Genomic DNA, 16,704 nt, shown 5'->3' with positions numbered 1-16,704 from the left:
CAGTTGATAGGAAACACTCCAGGTCCAGGTCCATAATCCCTTGTTAAGGTTTTGGTTTGGTTTGGTTTCGCCCCCCCCCCCCCCCGTATTTTTTGTTTTTGTTTTCCTGGATGAAGTTGCAACTGCCTGGATGCTACCAGTTTTCCTCCAAGGAAATCCCTAGGGCTCCCACATTGCTGGGCTGTTGACTCGACCTGTTTCTTTACCATTTTAAGCTATTATCACTGGCCTGACTTTGGAGGATTTGTCATGTCCTCAACCAGAGCTAATGCTACGGTAGCATATCCTCATCTGCTTCAGGGTGGGCATGCTTGTGTGCATGTATGTGTGTGTGTGTGCATATGTGTGTGTTTTGTGTGTGCACATGCATGTGGTATGTGTGCATGCACGTGGGTAGAGGCCAGAGGTGGACACCTTATTTTTTGAGGCAGAGTCCCTCCTTGAGCCTGGAATTCACCTGTTTGGCTGAGCTGGCTGGTCAGAGAGCTTCAGCCATGTAGCTGTCTCAACTTCCGAAGGTGCTGGGGTTGCAGGTGCACGCTGCCATGCTCACCCTTGACGTGGGTGCTGGGCATATGAATTCTGGTCCTCATGGTCGTATGACAAGCACTTTGCCAACTGAGCCATTTCCCCAGCCCTTTCATGAATAGGTACTGGAGAACCTTTTGTTGTAAGGGTTTCCTTGCTGGTTGCTCTGCAAGATAACAAAAGAATAAAAACTTAACAGTGGGCAGTGTTTTAGGAGCTAGAGCATGAAGTGTGAGGGGAAGTAATGGATAGTCTCACCTAGGCCCAAATGCTGACAAAATTCTGTCACTAATATGCCCGGGACAAAGCTTCCATGGGTCTCAGGTGCGTCGTCTGAAAAATAAGACCATATTTGGGGAGAGCTGTTTGGCTAAAGTCACCGAAATCTAAAACGCAGGCGCCTTTCCATCACAGAGAAACTCCCCTAAGAAATATGGTCAGGACCGCTCACAGTTCAAAGCACCAGGAGTCCCTGACAACAGTTTGTGAGCATTCGCCCACCAGGAGACATGGAGTATTTCGAGCCAGACTTGCTTGCAGCTGCTGAAAGGAATAAAGCTGAATCAAGCCAGTGTCCCAATGGCACTCCCCCACCCTACCTGCTGCCTCCCCTTCACCCTAGTTATCTACACCTGCCTGGAAACCAGCGTCTGGGAGGAGCTGGTGAGTCACCCGGCCACGGCCACGGAGTCACCGTGCTGCGGGAGAGAGTGCTGCGGGAGAGATGACGGTTTTTCTGCACTTTCTAAAACCCACTCCCTTTACTGAAAAGAAGCTAGCCCAGGCCTCTCCTGCCTACCGCAGGCTCCTTCATCTTTTCTCCCAGGGGTGTCCTGACTCCAGCTCCCCTCATCACTCTTTCACCATCACAACAGCCTTCACCAAGGTTCCTCCCTCTGTCTCTTTTCTTACGGTCTATTCTGACTGATGCCCGGACCTTAACTCCTGGTAGCCGCTGCTCACCGCAGCCCAGCCCGGTTTATTTGCAGCTAATCTTCCCTGAGAAGAGTCCCCAGCTCTAGCTGCCTCTGCGTCTGCATCTCCACCCGCCCTCGAGGTCCTTTCTTCCACCACCCCCCACCTCCCATCCCCCACCCCTGCCCCCCCCCCCCGCCCCCACTGTGCCTGCTCTGGGACTCTTTCTTTCCAACCCTACTGGTTCTCTCTTGGACGACCTTTTGGGAAACCTTGCCTGTCACTGTCTTTCCTCAGAATCTTCCCACCCAGCCACCTCAAGATCCCACTATTTCCAGGACTGACCTCCATCACTGGGGGAGGGATAGGCATGCTACAGCTGATCTCCCCACCCGACCCGAGTCCCCTTGAGACCTGGCATTTCATAGACAGCAGATGCTCAATAACGTCTTGGAAAATGATTAATGAGTATGGCACGGCGACGGATTATTACAGGAATAATTTCTGAGTAGATGAATAACAAATCGCCCAAATTCATGAAGCAATGATTAAATCTGACCTTGGCACCTCTGATCCCTAGTAACCTTATTGCAAGCAGACAATCAAAAGCCCAAAGTGCAAAGCTCCTCCAAGTACAAGCGAAGGATGTAAAATGATTTCATGACGATATCCCAGCAAGGAAACACAGGAGTGTGAGCCATGGGAGAGATCACCAAAGCCACGAAATACACTCAACTTCCCTTATTAAAACATTAACCCACAAGGTGTGGTGATGCACACCTTAATCCCAGCACTCAGGATGCAAAAGGAAGTGGACTTTTGTGAGTTCCAGGCCAGCCTGGTCTACGTAGTGAGTCCCAGGACAGCCAAGGCTGTGTAGAGACCTTGTCTTGAAAAAGCAACAACAAGAACCAAAAATTTAACTTAAAGAAAATAAAAAAGTACAATCCAAAGAGTGAGACATAAGTCTGTTCCCTTGACCAATGTGTATTGGTTGGCAGGAGAGGGGAAGCAGATAGCCCTGAGTACTTGGGGTGGAGCTGTTACCAGAGCTAACACAGGAGAGTCTATTTGAAAATGCACACTGAAAATGTTAATTCTCAAATACATGCACCCTTTGAGGCAGCAATGTTGCCTTAGTCCTAAAGAAATATTTGGGGGGGAAAAAAAAGGAAAGAGCAAAAATTTTTACCTCAACATTGTTTGAGGTAAAATGAAAAAATGAAAAAATGGCAAATATGAAAGTCTACTTGTTAGAGTCTAATTGGATAACCTGAGCTTTGTCTGTACAATGAACCAATCAAATTCTGCACAGCTGCTTAGAGAGAAGGAGGTCAGGCCTTTTGTGTAGACAGGACACAATATTCGCTTATCATCAGCTAGCAAAACCGGATGAGGAATCAATGCTTTTTATTTTATTTATTTATTTTTTTTGAGACAGGGTTTCTCTGTGTAGCCTTGGCTGTCCTGGACTCACTTTGTACACCAGACTGGCCTCGAACTCACAGTGATCCACCTGCCTCTGCCTCCCGAGTGCTGGAATTAAAGGCATGCGCCACCACGCCTGGTCCGGAATTAATGCTTTTAATCTACTATGTGTATCTAATGTTTGCCTGTGACTACACTAAACACGGAGACCCACAAGCCAAACCTCAACGGTGGTGAGAAGAGCTGCTGGTTTAACTTTTGTACATTTAAAGAGAAAGAGGCAGCAAGGTGGAGGGTGCTTGTCAGCTACCCTAACTAACAACTTGAGTTCCAACCCTTGGGCCCACTTGGCAAAAACAGAGAGCTGACTCCCAAAGGTTTTCCTCTGACGTCTACATCTGCGCCGTGGCACACACCTGTGTCTGTGCATACTCATACACATTATGAATGGACAAGTCTACCTTTAATTTTTTTAAAAAATTGTATATTTTCGTGATAAAAACACCACTAATTATATTTATGACCAGCAAAGTATATTAGTTTAAAAATAACTATTTGGCAGGAGTAGGGGGGGAGATGCAGTGGGGACTGTCCCCCATGGTAGAATTCAAAAGGCAGCTGGAGGGTTCTGACTTAGGTCTAACACCCCTGTCCTGTTTCCCCTTCTCCAGTTGAAACTCCACCCAAAGACCCAGCCCCTGGGAAAGGCTACCCCATTCCACTTTTTGCAACAGTGGAACACAATGGTACTTTCTGCAGCCACGTCAAGAGTGACCTCCAGACCAAAGCTCAGGGTCACTTGAGTCCTGGCCCAAGGAAGCCAGTGTGTAAGGTCCCATAGATCAGGGCCAACTGCACAGTGCAGATCTTGAGGATTGAGTCTCCTGTCACAGCTTTGGGTAGCTCTGTTTTAAGGTCTCGTGCTTGTGGCTATGACCCTGGCCACTCACGGGCTGCCTCTACAGTATGAAAGAATAAGGTTCAGACAGAGACAGAACCAGTGAGAATGTGAGGGAGGGCCAAAGGCCCCTGTGGGGCAATAGGCAGTATGGGGAAATTCTTGCTGGTGTTTTCCATGTCCTGTGCCAGATATGGAATTGAGTAGCACTGGAGCCGGTGGCTCTGGGCAGTGGTAATATGCCTTCTTCTTGGGGTTGTTGAGTGAGAAATGAATGACATAGGTCAATACTTAACTTAGTGTCTGGTCAGATACTCAGTTATACATGGCAAATAGCCATTGCTTGTGTTATCCTCAGCGCACTTACAGTGAGATTTGTACAGGATAGTCGATTCAATAAGGAGGGTGGCTTACACCACCAAGACTTACTTCAACAGGCAGAGAACCACTGACCACAGCTAATTAGAATGTCTAGAACAGCATTTCTCAACCTGTAGGTTGTGATCCCCCTGGGGATCACATGTCATATATCCAGTATAGGTGCCTAATATTTACATTAGAATCCATAACAGTAGCAACATCACAATTATGAAGTAGCAACCAAATAATTCTTCTGGTTGGGAGTTACTACCACATGGGGAACTGTATTAAAGGGTCACAGTACTAGGAAAGATTCGAACCACTGGTCTAGAAGATGAACTGGACTAACAAAGGATGCTCAGAAGAAATGTAAGACAAGAATCTAACGTTGTATTCTCAGCCAGTGACATAGTGCCCACCACACCCAAGGCATTCAGTAAACACTGATGTTTACTGAATCAGCTAATGTTGAACCAATGAATGAAGTCTGTGGGGGGGGGGGAGGTGTGATTTGACGGGGGTAATTGATTCTAGCAGAAGGAGCAGTGTTATAAAGAAATGAATTTAGCTCAGAGGCTTGGCTATCTTAAACCAAAAGTTCCAGCAGGCAAAACAGAGCCAAGCTTTGAACCGAGTGAGCCCAGATCCAGTGTGTCTAATCACTTAACCTTGATAGCTCTTTCCTGCTCATCCAGTCTGGCAGTCCACTTCCACTACTGTCAAGTATTAGGCCTGACAGAACCTTGAAATGCGTCATCAAATGAAACTGAAAGCAGGGAAGGCAGGGGCCAGGTTGCCAACGACAAAGTTCCCCAACTGGAACTTGAGCCTGGATCTTCTGACCCCCAGGCTGGTGGGTCTTGGTGGGAGTGAAGACTTGGGCTGAAGGTGGTCATTCCCATCTCTCTGTCCCATAGTTGGCAAGACACTGACCACCAACCTTCTACTCCATCCACAAAGAAGACTTGGGCCATGACCCAAAAATCCATCTTGCCCTCCCTAGGGACTCCCTCTGCCCAGTGAGTCTGCGTCCTGTCACCCTGGGCCAGATGCCAGTGGGATCTCAAGAGCACAGGCCTAGACTTAGTCTGGGTGGCATGGCTGCTTGTTCTACCTCAGGACAGGGGCTCTCTGTTGTGATGGAGACAATTGTGGAGCATCAAGACCAGAACATAGCAAAAATATTTTATCATGCCAGTTACAGCAAAGGGGGACTGTTCTGCAGCAGTTCAGAGGGTGCTTCTCCAAGCAGGGAAGGGATGCCGATGAGCTGGCCTCGTCATTTGTATTTCATAGCACAATGTGTGGCATCAACAGCTTCCCTGCTGGCTTTTCCTTCCTGATTAAACTCTCACACTGCAAAGTTGTGACTCTGGGTCACAGACCGGAGCTAGCAGGGTCTGGGTGTAGTAACCCGTATCCCTCACTGAACTCTCTAGACAGAACATGGGCTCAGTCATCAAGGGAAGCACTTTGCAAGGGCAATTGTCACACTTGAGCTTTTGTGGGTCACTTACAATCACCTCGCTATTTTCCCCTCAGCTGAGGGACTGTGCAGCTCTGGTGGGTAGATCTGAGCTCACGGCTTTCAACTCGATTTGGAACGCGTGAAGGCTGAAATGGATCGAGGGCACAAATGGTTTGTTGACACACTTTCCGCTGTTTGATATATTTCGCCTCTGCCCACAAAAATGCATTTGCAGGGAGGTCAGATGCTTGCATGTTACTGATAAAAGGTGCTTAAGAGCAGCCACAGCACAGGGCACTGAGACCAAGGGACAGAAAGTGACATGTCAGTGTACCACAACTGATATCAGAGCTAACAAAACAATCGGCAGGACCCAAGCACCTGGGTCCAGTAGAAATGGACATAGCCCATTTATTTACTGGTGGCTGAAATGTCGTCAGTAGACATTGCTTTTGTCTTTTCCCACAATATTTCATAGTCTTACATAAGTATGAGTAGTCAACAAGCATGTCATCATTATAAAAAGAATTTGGAAAACAAAGTATAGTTATAAAAGTTTTTTATTTCTCTTTCAAATCTCCTTAGCTATCCAATGCCATCCCTTTCTCTGTCAACAAACTCCTCTCCACTGTTAATAAACAGGCACTGAATCCTTACAGAGTTCTGTCTGTACGCAGCTGGGAATACATTTATAATGTATGGCTATGGTATTAAATATACATTTAACTATTGTGATATCTATAGTGAATATGTGCTTCTACCAATGAACTATCTGTGTATTTCTTCACTTATAAGTATTTGATCAACTTATACTGCATTGACTTTCTTCTATCCATTCAACTTTGTGTCATTCAGCATCTATTTTCTGCTGATCCATCTGGGACCTTGCTGCTATCAATGGCTGCATACTGTTGACTGTATGAATGTGCTGACCTATATTTAGACACCTGAGCATCTTTGAAACTTCAGATTGTCTCTCATGGTCTCCTACCGATGTCACAGCTTCAGGGAAGTTCCTCGTGTACAAAACTCTAGGGCACCAGCCAGTGTTTCTGTAGAAGAAACATCTAGAAGTGAGACGATGAGGTCACTTTGTCTAGGGACTGTTTCCCTTTAGGCTGTAGTAGTTTACCTTATTGTCTGAAGCTCATCTCTCCTGAACTTTCTTGGAGAGTCACCAGGAGCCATGCATTTGTACTTACATGTAACTTGGAATCATCGCACACACACACACACACACACACACACACACACACACACACATCATCATCATCATCATCATCATCATCATCATCATCAAATATCAGAATTAATGGTGGCAGACTGAACACTTTCTGTCTAATATTAGGAATAAGATAAAGAGCTCTGATTTCAACATTTTATTCAACTTCTCCAACAAGAAGTTCTAGCCAGTACAATAAGGAAGGAAAAAAATCAGGCATGTGTATTAGAAGAAAGGACTGTCTCTAGCTGTACATGACATGTTTATCTCTGTAGATAATATCCAAGAATCTATAAAGCAAAATCAAAAACCTTAGAACTCAGAAGTAAGCTAAATACTTTTGTAGAATACATAACACAAAATAATTGAATACATCTTTCTGTTGTTCTGATAATATACATGGGGAAACTAGAGTTAAGAGGAAAATTTCATTTACAATCACTCCAAAGAAAGCAAAATACTTCATATGTGTTGATATACACATGTTACAAAATAAACACAGAGTCTGGAGAGATGGCTCAGCAGTTAAGAGCACTAGCTGCTCTTCCAGAGGATGTGGATTAGGTTCCCAGGATGCACACAGTGGCTTACAACCATGTCTAACTCCAGATCCAGGGAATCTCACACCCTTCTCTGACCACTGTGGGCACTGAGCATGCAAGTGGTGCAGGTGGTGCACAGACATACGTACAGACAAAATACTACACATATGGTTTTGGTTTTTCAAGACAAGGTTTCTCTGTTTAACTCTGTCTGTCTTATAACTTGCTTTGTAGACCAGGTTGGCTTTGAACTAAAAAATTCCACCTGCCTCTGCCTCCTGCGTGCTGAGGTTAAAGGCATGCATCACCACTGCCCAGCCTATAAAAATAATGTTTTTAAATTAAGAAATATATAAACAGTACTCTATGCTGAAAATAAATGGACACAACTTTTTTGTTAGTAATTTGCCTTCCACACATATGAGTGCAAACCACAGATATAAGTTTTTTTTTTGTTTTTTGTTTTTTTTTTTTTTACCTAAAAGTGCACACATCGTGCTATACATGACTATGATACATTACACAAAATTGTTCAGGTCACCTTTCTATATGTGAATTCCCTATGACCATGTGAGCATCTGTGGCTTTTGTAATCTCTGTGGAGTTTGTGGAACTAGGTCCCCAAGACACAAAGGGACAGCTATGTTTAACGTGACATTTAAATTTTAAAGAATAGGTTTGTCTTTCTGTCTACGGTGTCTTGCATGCATGTACGTATGTACACCACATGCAGGCAGGGCCCAGGAGGGCCAGAAGAGGGCTTCTGACCCCACTGGAACAGGAGTTGCAGCCAGTTGTCAGCCACCACGTAGGTGCTGAGAATCAAACCCTGGTCTTCCTGAAGAGCAGTCAGTGCTCTTAACCGCTAAACCATTCCTCTAACCCCTTGTCATGTGATGTTTATGTCTCCACTTCAAATCCCATCTCCCCTACAAGAACACATGCAGGCGTTTCCTCGAGGCCCCGACGTATTCTCAACATCTGGAACAGTACACACCACGCAGTAAGTGTTTGGTAATGCCTGTTTGAATTAACTGCTGAATAAAGCCTGAATTAATTAACTACCAGCGATATCTCACCTTTGTTTTTACTCCTCACAGAAAGTTTTGCAAAGCCTGCCAAAAAGATAGCATGCTCTCCGTTTTACAGGTTGAGCAAGGAAGCCCAAGGAGGAATCTGAGACTTATTTATTTAAAGCACTGTCACTCGTGTATTCAGCAAAGATTTACTGAGTTGGGCTAAGATGGAGAGCTGTTTATGTTCCGCATGGGTGCTTCTACTTTTAAACACGTTTCCTTCCCTCTGAGATGTGTCAAAAGCACATGTACCCCAGTTACGAAGCACTGTGAGATCCCGTTTGCCAAAGAGCAGAGGCTGTGGAGCCTGGCCCAGTTGCCTCCATCCCTAACAATTCCACCCTCCCTCCGTTTTGACATTTGTAAGATAGCGGTGGCAAAAATAACCCCCTCCAGGCATGTCACAGACTCTTTGAAGCAACACATCGGAGTCACTGTTTTCTGTCTGTGTGTGTTCTGCCATCCTTACCAGCCAAGGGTTTTTGTTGTTGTTGTTGTTGTTGTTGTTTTTTATCCAATCTGTGCCTTATAATTTGCATGACAATGCCAACAGGCTTATTCTTTTCATTCCCAAATATAAAGATGTGTTGGGCAAGCTCTTTTCAAGCCCAAGATTGTGATGTGTCCTTTCACCACGGTATTTCTCATCAGGCACAGTACCGAGTGTGACCCCAAGTCAAGAGGGACTCTCTGCTCTTGCCTTCTTCTCTTAGCATCTGTCCTTAGCAAAGAAGAGAGGATGTCCAGCTGTAAGGCTGAGACGGAAACCAGCAGAGGTGCAAGCAAAGGGCTCTGGTTCCAATAGCTGCAGCTGTCTAGCGCCCTGAGCTATTTTTAAACCCCTTTTCAGAAACCCCCAGTGCTTGCAATGGATCTATTTTCTTAACTGTCGAGAAATAATGCTTAAAAATGGATAGCTTGAAAATATGCCACGGCTCTCATAAAAAAAAAAATGACTGAAATAGATAGTGAATATAAGACAGCCTTTGTGCGGAGCGGCAGAGGACAACGTGGTAAAGTCTCCCAGACCCCAGGGCAGCGCGGCTGCTGGATCTGTCGCTGACAACCACCGCTTTGTGTCTTGAATGTGCGCTGTGCCCAGAAAAGGCAAGAAAACCAGGCATTGTGGAGAACATCAGAGACCTGCCATTTAAAGCAACCATCCATCCCAGGCAAACAGGAGGCCCCAAAAATAACTCCCAAAGAATGGCCCTTGACCTGGACATTGCCTTATCTGGTGAGCCTGTCCAAACTGTCTAACTTGAACTTGTCTCTGACCCTCCCCTGAACTCTCAAATACTTTTCTGCCCCACTGCATAGAACCACTGCTCAAGCAGTCACGTGCTACAAATGTAGGACTCATCTTCCCGCCACCAATAAAGTTCTATTAATATTATCTTCTAAATCTAAATATTCCTCAAGAAGGCTTGGCCGCTTCATGTCACCCCCAGTTGCTGCCCTGACTCTGGGCTTTATCACCTGCCTCTGAGTTTTTGCAAGAGTGTGCAGTCTAATCTTTGCGTGTGTTCGTGTGGGGTGTACATCTTTGCATATGTGCAGTTCACCTGTGCATGGGTTGCTTGAGCGGATACGTGTGCCTGCACGTGGAGGTCAGAGGGCAGGCTCCACCATGCCACTCCTCAGGTACCATCCGCCTTATTTACCTGTGCCGAGTCCACCATTGCCCTGGAGCTCACAATGTAAGCTGGATTGTCTGTCCAGCAACCCAGGAACCTACTGTCTCTGCCTTTTCAGAGCTGGGATAACACGTGCTTTCTGTTTTATTTTCCTTTCCTTTTTTTTCCCCCCCAAGTGTGGCTTGAACTCAGGTCCCGTACTTCTCAGCACTTTACTGACAGCTATCTCCTCACCCCTAACCCTCCAATGTAATCGTCCTGTATCTGTTTTTTGTTTGGTTTTGTGTTACCCCTTCACCATTTGATTTCAGGTGCTTTAAAAATGGAATGTTATTGGGAAGGGGTGAGCCACCCCTGCCATGATGACATGGGAGCAGGAGAGTGGGCCCTGCTCTGATGATATGGGTGGCGGGCGGGGGAGGGTGGGGGTGGCAGGGGCAAGGGGTGAATTAGTCCTGCCCTGATGGCATGGGGGTGGAAGAGCGGCCCTGCCCTGAGAACAAGCGAGTGGGCCCTGATCCAGGGCTCTGAGTGAACCTTACCTCAAAATCTACGCCATGTATGACCTGCTGGAACACATGAAGGGGCCGGACCGGCAGATTCAAAGCTTAAGAATCTCCCTGACACACGGCAACGACAGGATATCCAACAACAGTTCCAGTGAGGATCAGGTGACAATAGTGTACGCCTCAAACCAGACCCATGACTCGTAGCAATGAACATTTGAAAGTAAACATATGTGGACAAAAGGCTACACTGTGTGATACACTACAGCTTCTGTGACAAGAAAAAAAAAATGAATGTTATTATGTTACCTCCTGTTTAGATGTCTTTGATGTTACTCGGCTGTTCTCAAAAGTCAAGTGCAGCCCTTCCAGGGGACACACAGCCCATCCTCCCACCTGGCCCTGTATCTGTTCCAGCCTCGGCCTCTCCACACCACACCCAAATCTCTATGCTCTAGCCGCATCGAGCTAGTCATCATTTTTACCAAATGCTATTTTTTTTTCTGGGCTTTATTTACGCCAGGGACCCTATTAGGATTTCCCATCTCCTCTATTTTTGCACTTATTTTTCATTGCACATATTCATTTCTTTGGGGGACACAGTGTACACACGGCAGTGAGAAGACATTTGCCAGAGCTGCCTCTTTCTTTCCACCACGTGGGTCCTGGAGAGTGATCCCAAACCATCAGGCTTGGCGATAAGTGCCTTGACTCCATAAGCCATTTCCCCGCTCTCACAGCCTCTGTTTTCAAAGGGCATATGGAGCAGATAGAGCTAAATGTGTAGGCCCTTTGTAGACGGCTTGCTCTATTTTTACCAAACTGATAGACTCAAGTAAGCTCCATGTAAGTCAAGAGTCAGAGTGTCAGTGATGCCCTTTCCCAGACCCCACCCCCAGCAGCAGCCAATACTTTAGTATCCTTACAATTTGGTAAGTTTGCCAAATTTTGAAGTTTAAGTTGAGTCCCACAGTACACACCTTTTTATCTGACTTCTTTCATTTACCATTACCCTGTGAGATTCATCCATACTGATGCCTATGGAGCGATTTTCTCAAGCGCAGTTCACTGTACAAACACATCATGGTTTGTTTAACCAGTGTAGTGTTCATTTGTGGGTTGATTTTATTCTTTAAAATGCAGCTACTTTTAAACAATGTATTGTTGTAAACAGGCACTTTTGTTATCCTCTGGCTTATGTTACTTCTATAAAAAGACACAATTTCTGTAAATTTAGGGCTTTTAAAGCTCTTTAAAAATCCTTGTGCAAAGAGCTTGAGCTTACCATTGCGCTGGAAAGGTACACACACACACACACACACACACACACACACACACACAGAGTCAGCAGACATAGTCCTAGAGTTTCCCACAAAGACACAAGGCCATGCTCTAAGCCTCCCTGTATTTCTTTCCTGCTCTTGTCATAGTTTTCCCTCTAAGTCTAGGTATTTCTGATGTTCTCCTTAAAACTTATCAATCTTCTGTTGTCACATCTGCAATTAAAACCTCATGTTAAGTTCTCAATTCAGCTACTAGATTTTCAAGTAGAGGTTTTCTTTTCTTTCTTTTTTTTTTTCCCCTATAGAGTCAGCTCTCTGGTAAAATTCTTCACTGGGCCATCACTCTCCTGAGAACTTAGTTATCTGGAAGTCTGTTTTCGTTAACTTTAGAGTCCAGACCCCTGCCAGGTCTATTCCTGGAGTCTGACTCTTTTGCGTCTCTCTGCTAATGTTTATTAAAGTCTGTCGTTTCCTTTAAAAGTTGTTGGGAATCTCCATGACATTGTCTCCAGAGAGCGGTTCCTTTTCTCTGTTAACTTGCTCAGCACTGACTCAGTCCACCTCAGGCTTGTCAAAGGTAGAGAGGGGCCTTTCGTCTCTGTAAGGCCTGCCCTCTGGCTAGCTGCCCTTTCTCCTGCCCTGATGTTCGCTGACCTCACCGGAAGCCTGCTGTCTTTTCCAGGCCCTTTCCTTTCATGCAGATCTTGAGTATGTGTGAGGACTGTCAGATTTTCGATTAGATTCTTAGACTTTCAGTGACAACCTTCTTGTGGGCTTTTCAGACACTTCCTGATACGTGACAAATGCCTTAAGGGAAATGTGATATAAAATATCAGATTCACTTCTCTGTTTTTCCCTTTTGTTGGCCTCATAAGTCCTGTTTACCTTAGTTCACCTCCAATCCCTTAAAAGAGCTAGCTTTGCTTTTCATTACTTAGCTAGGTTTGTCACTTAATCTGTGCTCTAGCTTTTCTAGTTAGTCTCGATAGGAAAGTCAGTGTGTTATAAACTCCGTACTGGATGGACGGCCAGCCCCTTCCACTAGTTTTTGACTATCGAGTTTCTACTTACCCCTAGAAAGTGACCAGCAGGATTTGCAGACCAACTCTTAAGTCCCCACCCCAGTCTCTTGGGAGTGCTCCCAAAGACCTCAAGGACATAGCCACTCAAGGACGTAACCAGTGGCCGGTCAGCCTACATAGCAAGGTCCAGACCAGCAAGAGACCCCGCCTCAAAGAAACACAAAGGGTGACTTCTAAGGAATGAGACCTCTAAATCCCACACACATGTGCACACACATGCATCTACGCAGACATGAATCCAAATACACACACACACACACACACACACACACACACACATTGTCTCATACACTTGTAAGCATGCAAAGTCCTGAGGTGGTGGTTATGCATTCTCAAAGGATCGAGTGAGCTACAATGTACAGAGCCCACAAGAGCTGTGTTAGGTCCCTGATGATGTACCCGTCACTATGATTAACTCATTTTCTCCAGGAAGAAGCAGCTGCCCCCTGAAGCCTCTGTGGAGCTACCAAATGGCACGCCGAGCACTACAAGATGAACATCCAACCTTTTGCTGTCAGCTTCTTTAGCTCGAAGAGACACTTCCAGCTGGAACACTCCGTCAGGATGACTCACATGTGAGAACTGAGCCGTTCTCTTGGTTCCTGAAACCTACAAACCAGAAACCCAGCACAAGCCAGGCTTCTCCTGCCACAGACACAGCGGAGGAAGAAAAAAAAAAAGGTTCAGGCCATACTGGTGATCTCCTCCCAGGGTCTGGAGTCTCCATGCTGGGGACTAAGACAGGTTCTGAGGGTGTCACAGAGACACCCTCTGAACACTCTTGTGACCTGAGCTGCAGAGGGGACTCGGGAGTGAAGTTCTAACGAGTTTGTAGGCTCCACAGTCTACACAGACAATAAGAAAGATGCACAGCCATCAGGGGAGGAGCCCCGAGGTATGCAAGTTATGGTTGATGATGTCACCCCAGAACAAGGGGCCCAAGCCTGGGAGCATGCTATAAAGCAGCAGAGGTGCCAACTACCCGCATGTGGAGTTGGGGTGACTGGACACTGGCAAGGCCTGGCACTCAGCAAGAATGCAGGAAACAGAGAGTGCTGCGGCTCCTGCCAGAAGCCAGGAGCTGGTTTAAAACCCAGTGACAGGGTCAGAGGTAGAAGTGAGCAGCCAGGAGGGAACGCTGAGATGGCTTGCTGAAGTGTCAGCAGACGGGATTATCTCCAAGCACCCATGACCAGTCTAGGTGGGCTGTAAAATTCTGTGTTCTTAATCTCAGCCTAACAATTCATAGGGGTGTCCTGGGCCCCCAACGATTGATGATAGTGAAAAGAAAAACAAGAAGACAAAACCAAACCCTCTTTACGTATTTGTGCATAGCTGTTTGTCTGTTGGATGCCTTTGTATGAGTTTTTAAAAGGTACCCCTAGGGAGCAGATGGATTTGATAAAAAAAAAAAAATACTCATCCCCCCCCAGGGAAGTCTGAGTCCTTGGGAGCGGGTGTGGGCTAAAAGTAGAGCGGATTTCAATCACTATTGTACTCTTTGTTTGAAGGCCTTGAGGAAACTGAGGCACGGGGGCTGATTGTCCCTTAGTCACTGACAGTGGCCCACACAGGAGCTTTGGAATCTGGTGGGAATTGCTGACTTGGAAGGAGGAGCCCAGAGGTGAGAGCTCATGTTGTGAATCCAGTTAGTACAGAGCTGTGGCAGTGTCTCCTCTATCCACTGATCACATGACCAGTCGTGAACTTCCTAAGTCCTCGCCGTGCCAAGCAGCTCCAACCGAACAACAGACTTGTGTTATTATGTGCCAGTGAGTCATGATCAAAGCCAGACCACCTCACCACTTTGTCAAGGACTTTGGTAAACACTAGTAACCTCCAATGACCACAGGAAGGTGGCCACTCTAGGTCTCACGCCCCCTGCCCCCCACCCCGGCAGGCCAGCATCAGCATGGGGAGGAATGTTCTAATGAAAGCAAATACAAGATGGCGTTCTCCCATGCACAAACATAATTAACAGATAAGCACAAGCCGCAGCTGCCCCTCCCAACTTAGAGATGTCCCTGCTGTCCATCTTTTGACATGTCACTGTGAGCCTTGCCAGAAAGTTCTGAGGCACGATTCAGACATGCCAGGAACACTGAAAGGACAGCCAGAGTCCAGGAGGCTAGCATGGGTTGAATACTTACACACAACTATGTGAGAGTGAGTCCAAGCTGCTGATATGGCAGTAGCGGGTCATTTCTCTTTAATAATACTAATAATCTAAAAGAAAGTCCTAAGTCCCAGTAGACTGAACAGGGACAGATGACTTCCTGGCCCACACAGAGAGTTCTCTTGTTCTATTCTCACATGGCAGAGAGGAGCTCTCTGGAGGGTGTTTGTTTGTTTGTTTGTTTGTTTGTTTGATAATGGCACTGTGGTAGTTATTTTAGTCACCATCATGGCAAGACACAGCCTAAGGGGCTGGAGAGACAGCTCCGTGGTTAAGGGAGCTTCCTGACCTTTCAGAGGATTGGAGTTTGGTTCCCTCTACCCATATTCTTAACCATCTGTAACTGCAGCTCCAGGGGACCTGATGCCCTCTTTTGGCCTCTGTGGTCACCTACACACACACACACACACACACACACACAAATAATAAAGTATTTTCTAAATGAATCAACTTAAAAGAGGAAGGATCTTTTTTAGCTAACAGATGGATAGAGCATAGTCCACCCCAGCAGGCAGATGTGGCGGGCAACTTCCTAGTGGCAGGACTGTGTGGTCACTTGTTCATATCTGAGCACAAAGCAGAACTTGTTCTGGAACCACAGCTGATCTGGAAACCATGGGACCCACCCTCAGTGACCCACTTCCTCCGGCAGGGTCCTACCTCCCTAAGGCTCTGCAGCCTCCTAAAATGGGTCCAACTGCTGGTGGCTAACTGGTCAAACACATGACCCGATAGATATTTCCTAGTCACACGGGAACAGACAGTAACTCCTTTATGAACCCTCTTATTACTCCTCACCACCCAAAGGCCTCATTTCCTAGCACCCTACGGTGGGAGCAGGTCTTTTACCGTGTGAAATGGGGGAAACACAGATACCCAGTGGTCTCCAGCAATATGCTGATGTGTCTAGTCTGACACATCGCCAAGAGAGTTTAGCGATCCCTTGTTGCAGAAGTCTCTGAGCCCTTCTGGCAGGAAGGTTTAAATATAAAGCAGTTGGGGTTGGTTAGATGGCTCAGCAGGTGATAGAAGGTTCCACCCCAAGTCAACAATCTGGTTCCCCCCTCCCAAATACATATAAGAAAAAGCCAAATGCACTAGTACATATCTGTAATCCTGTCACTCCTATGGAGAGATGGGGGAGGGGAGAGAATCAGTCCAAAGCTTGTGGGCCAGTGTAGTAGCTTTCTTTGGCTGTGATAAAACATTACCAAAAATGACTTCTAGGACCAAGATTTTATTTTGGCTGAAAGGTCCTAGAGAGATAAGAGGCCATCATGGTCAGGTTAGGCAAAGCAGCAGGAAGCAAAAGCAGGAGGCTAGGGGAGCACATCTTTAACCAGTCATAAAAGGCTGAGGGAGAGCTAGAAGTGGGGTAGGCTATATAAGCTCTCAGTGCCCACACTTCCGCCAGTAAGGCTGGACCTCCTAAAGGCTCCATAAGCTCCTCAGCACCACCAACTGGGGTCACACAAATGTTTCAAATATATAAGCCTCTGGGGGATATTTCCTCATTCAAGTCATCGGAAGCAGCTGGCTTAGAGTTACAGTGGAAGAGAAAGAAGAGAGCTCCTGCCTTAAGT

General features: G+C 46.2%; 1 long non-coding RNA gene across 1 annotated transcript in view; it reads right to left on the bottom strand.

The window, feature by feature from the left end:
• Positions 1-463: 463 nt before the first annotated feature.
• The window catches only part of LOC311579034, a 30,024-nt gene continuing 13,783 nt past the window's right edge, over positions 464-16,704 (bottom strand). Inside the window, exons 2-3 of the long non-coding RNA XR_014773035.1 lie at positions 787-861; positions 464-694 (exon numbers count right to left, since the gene is read on the bottom strand). This is a non-coding gene — a long non-coding RNA (uncharacterized lncRNA). The remainder of the gene's footprint in view (positions 695-786; positions 862-16,704) is intronic.

This window comes from Acomys minous (assembly GCF_964271855.1).
Source record: "Acomys minous genome assembly, chromosome: 12".
NCBI classification, from domain to species: Eukaryota; Metazoa; Chordata; class Mammalia; order Rodentia; family Muridae; genus Acomys; species Acomys minous.
This window is presented reverse-complemented; position numbering and strand designations above follow the sequence as displayed.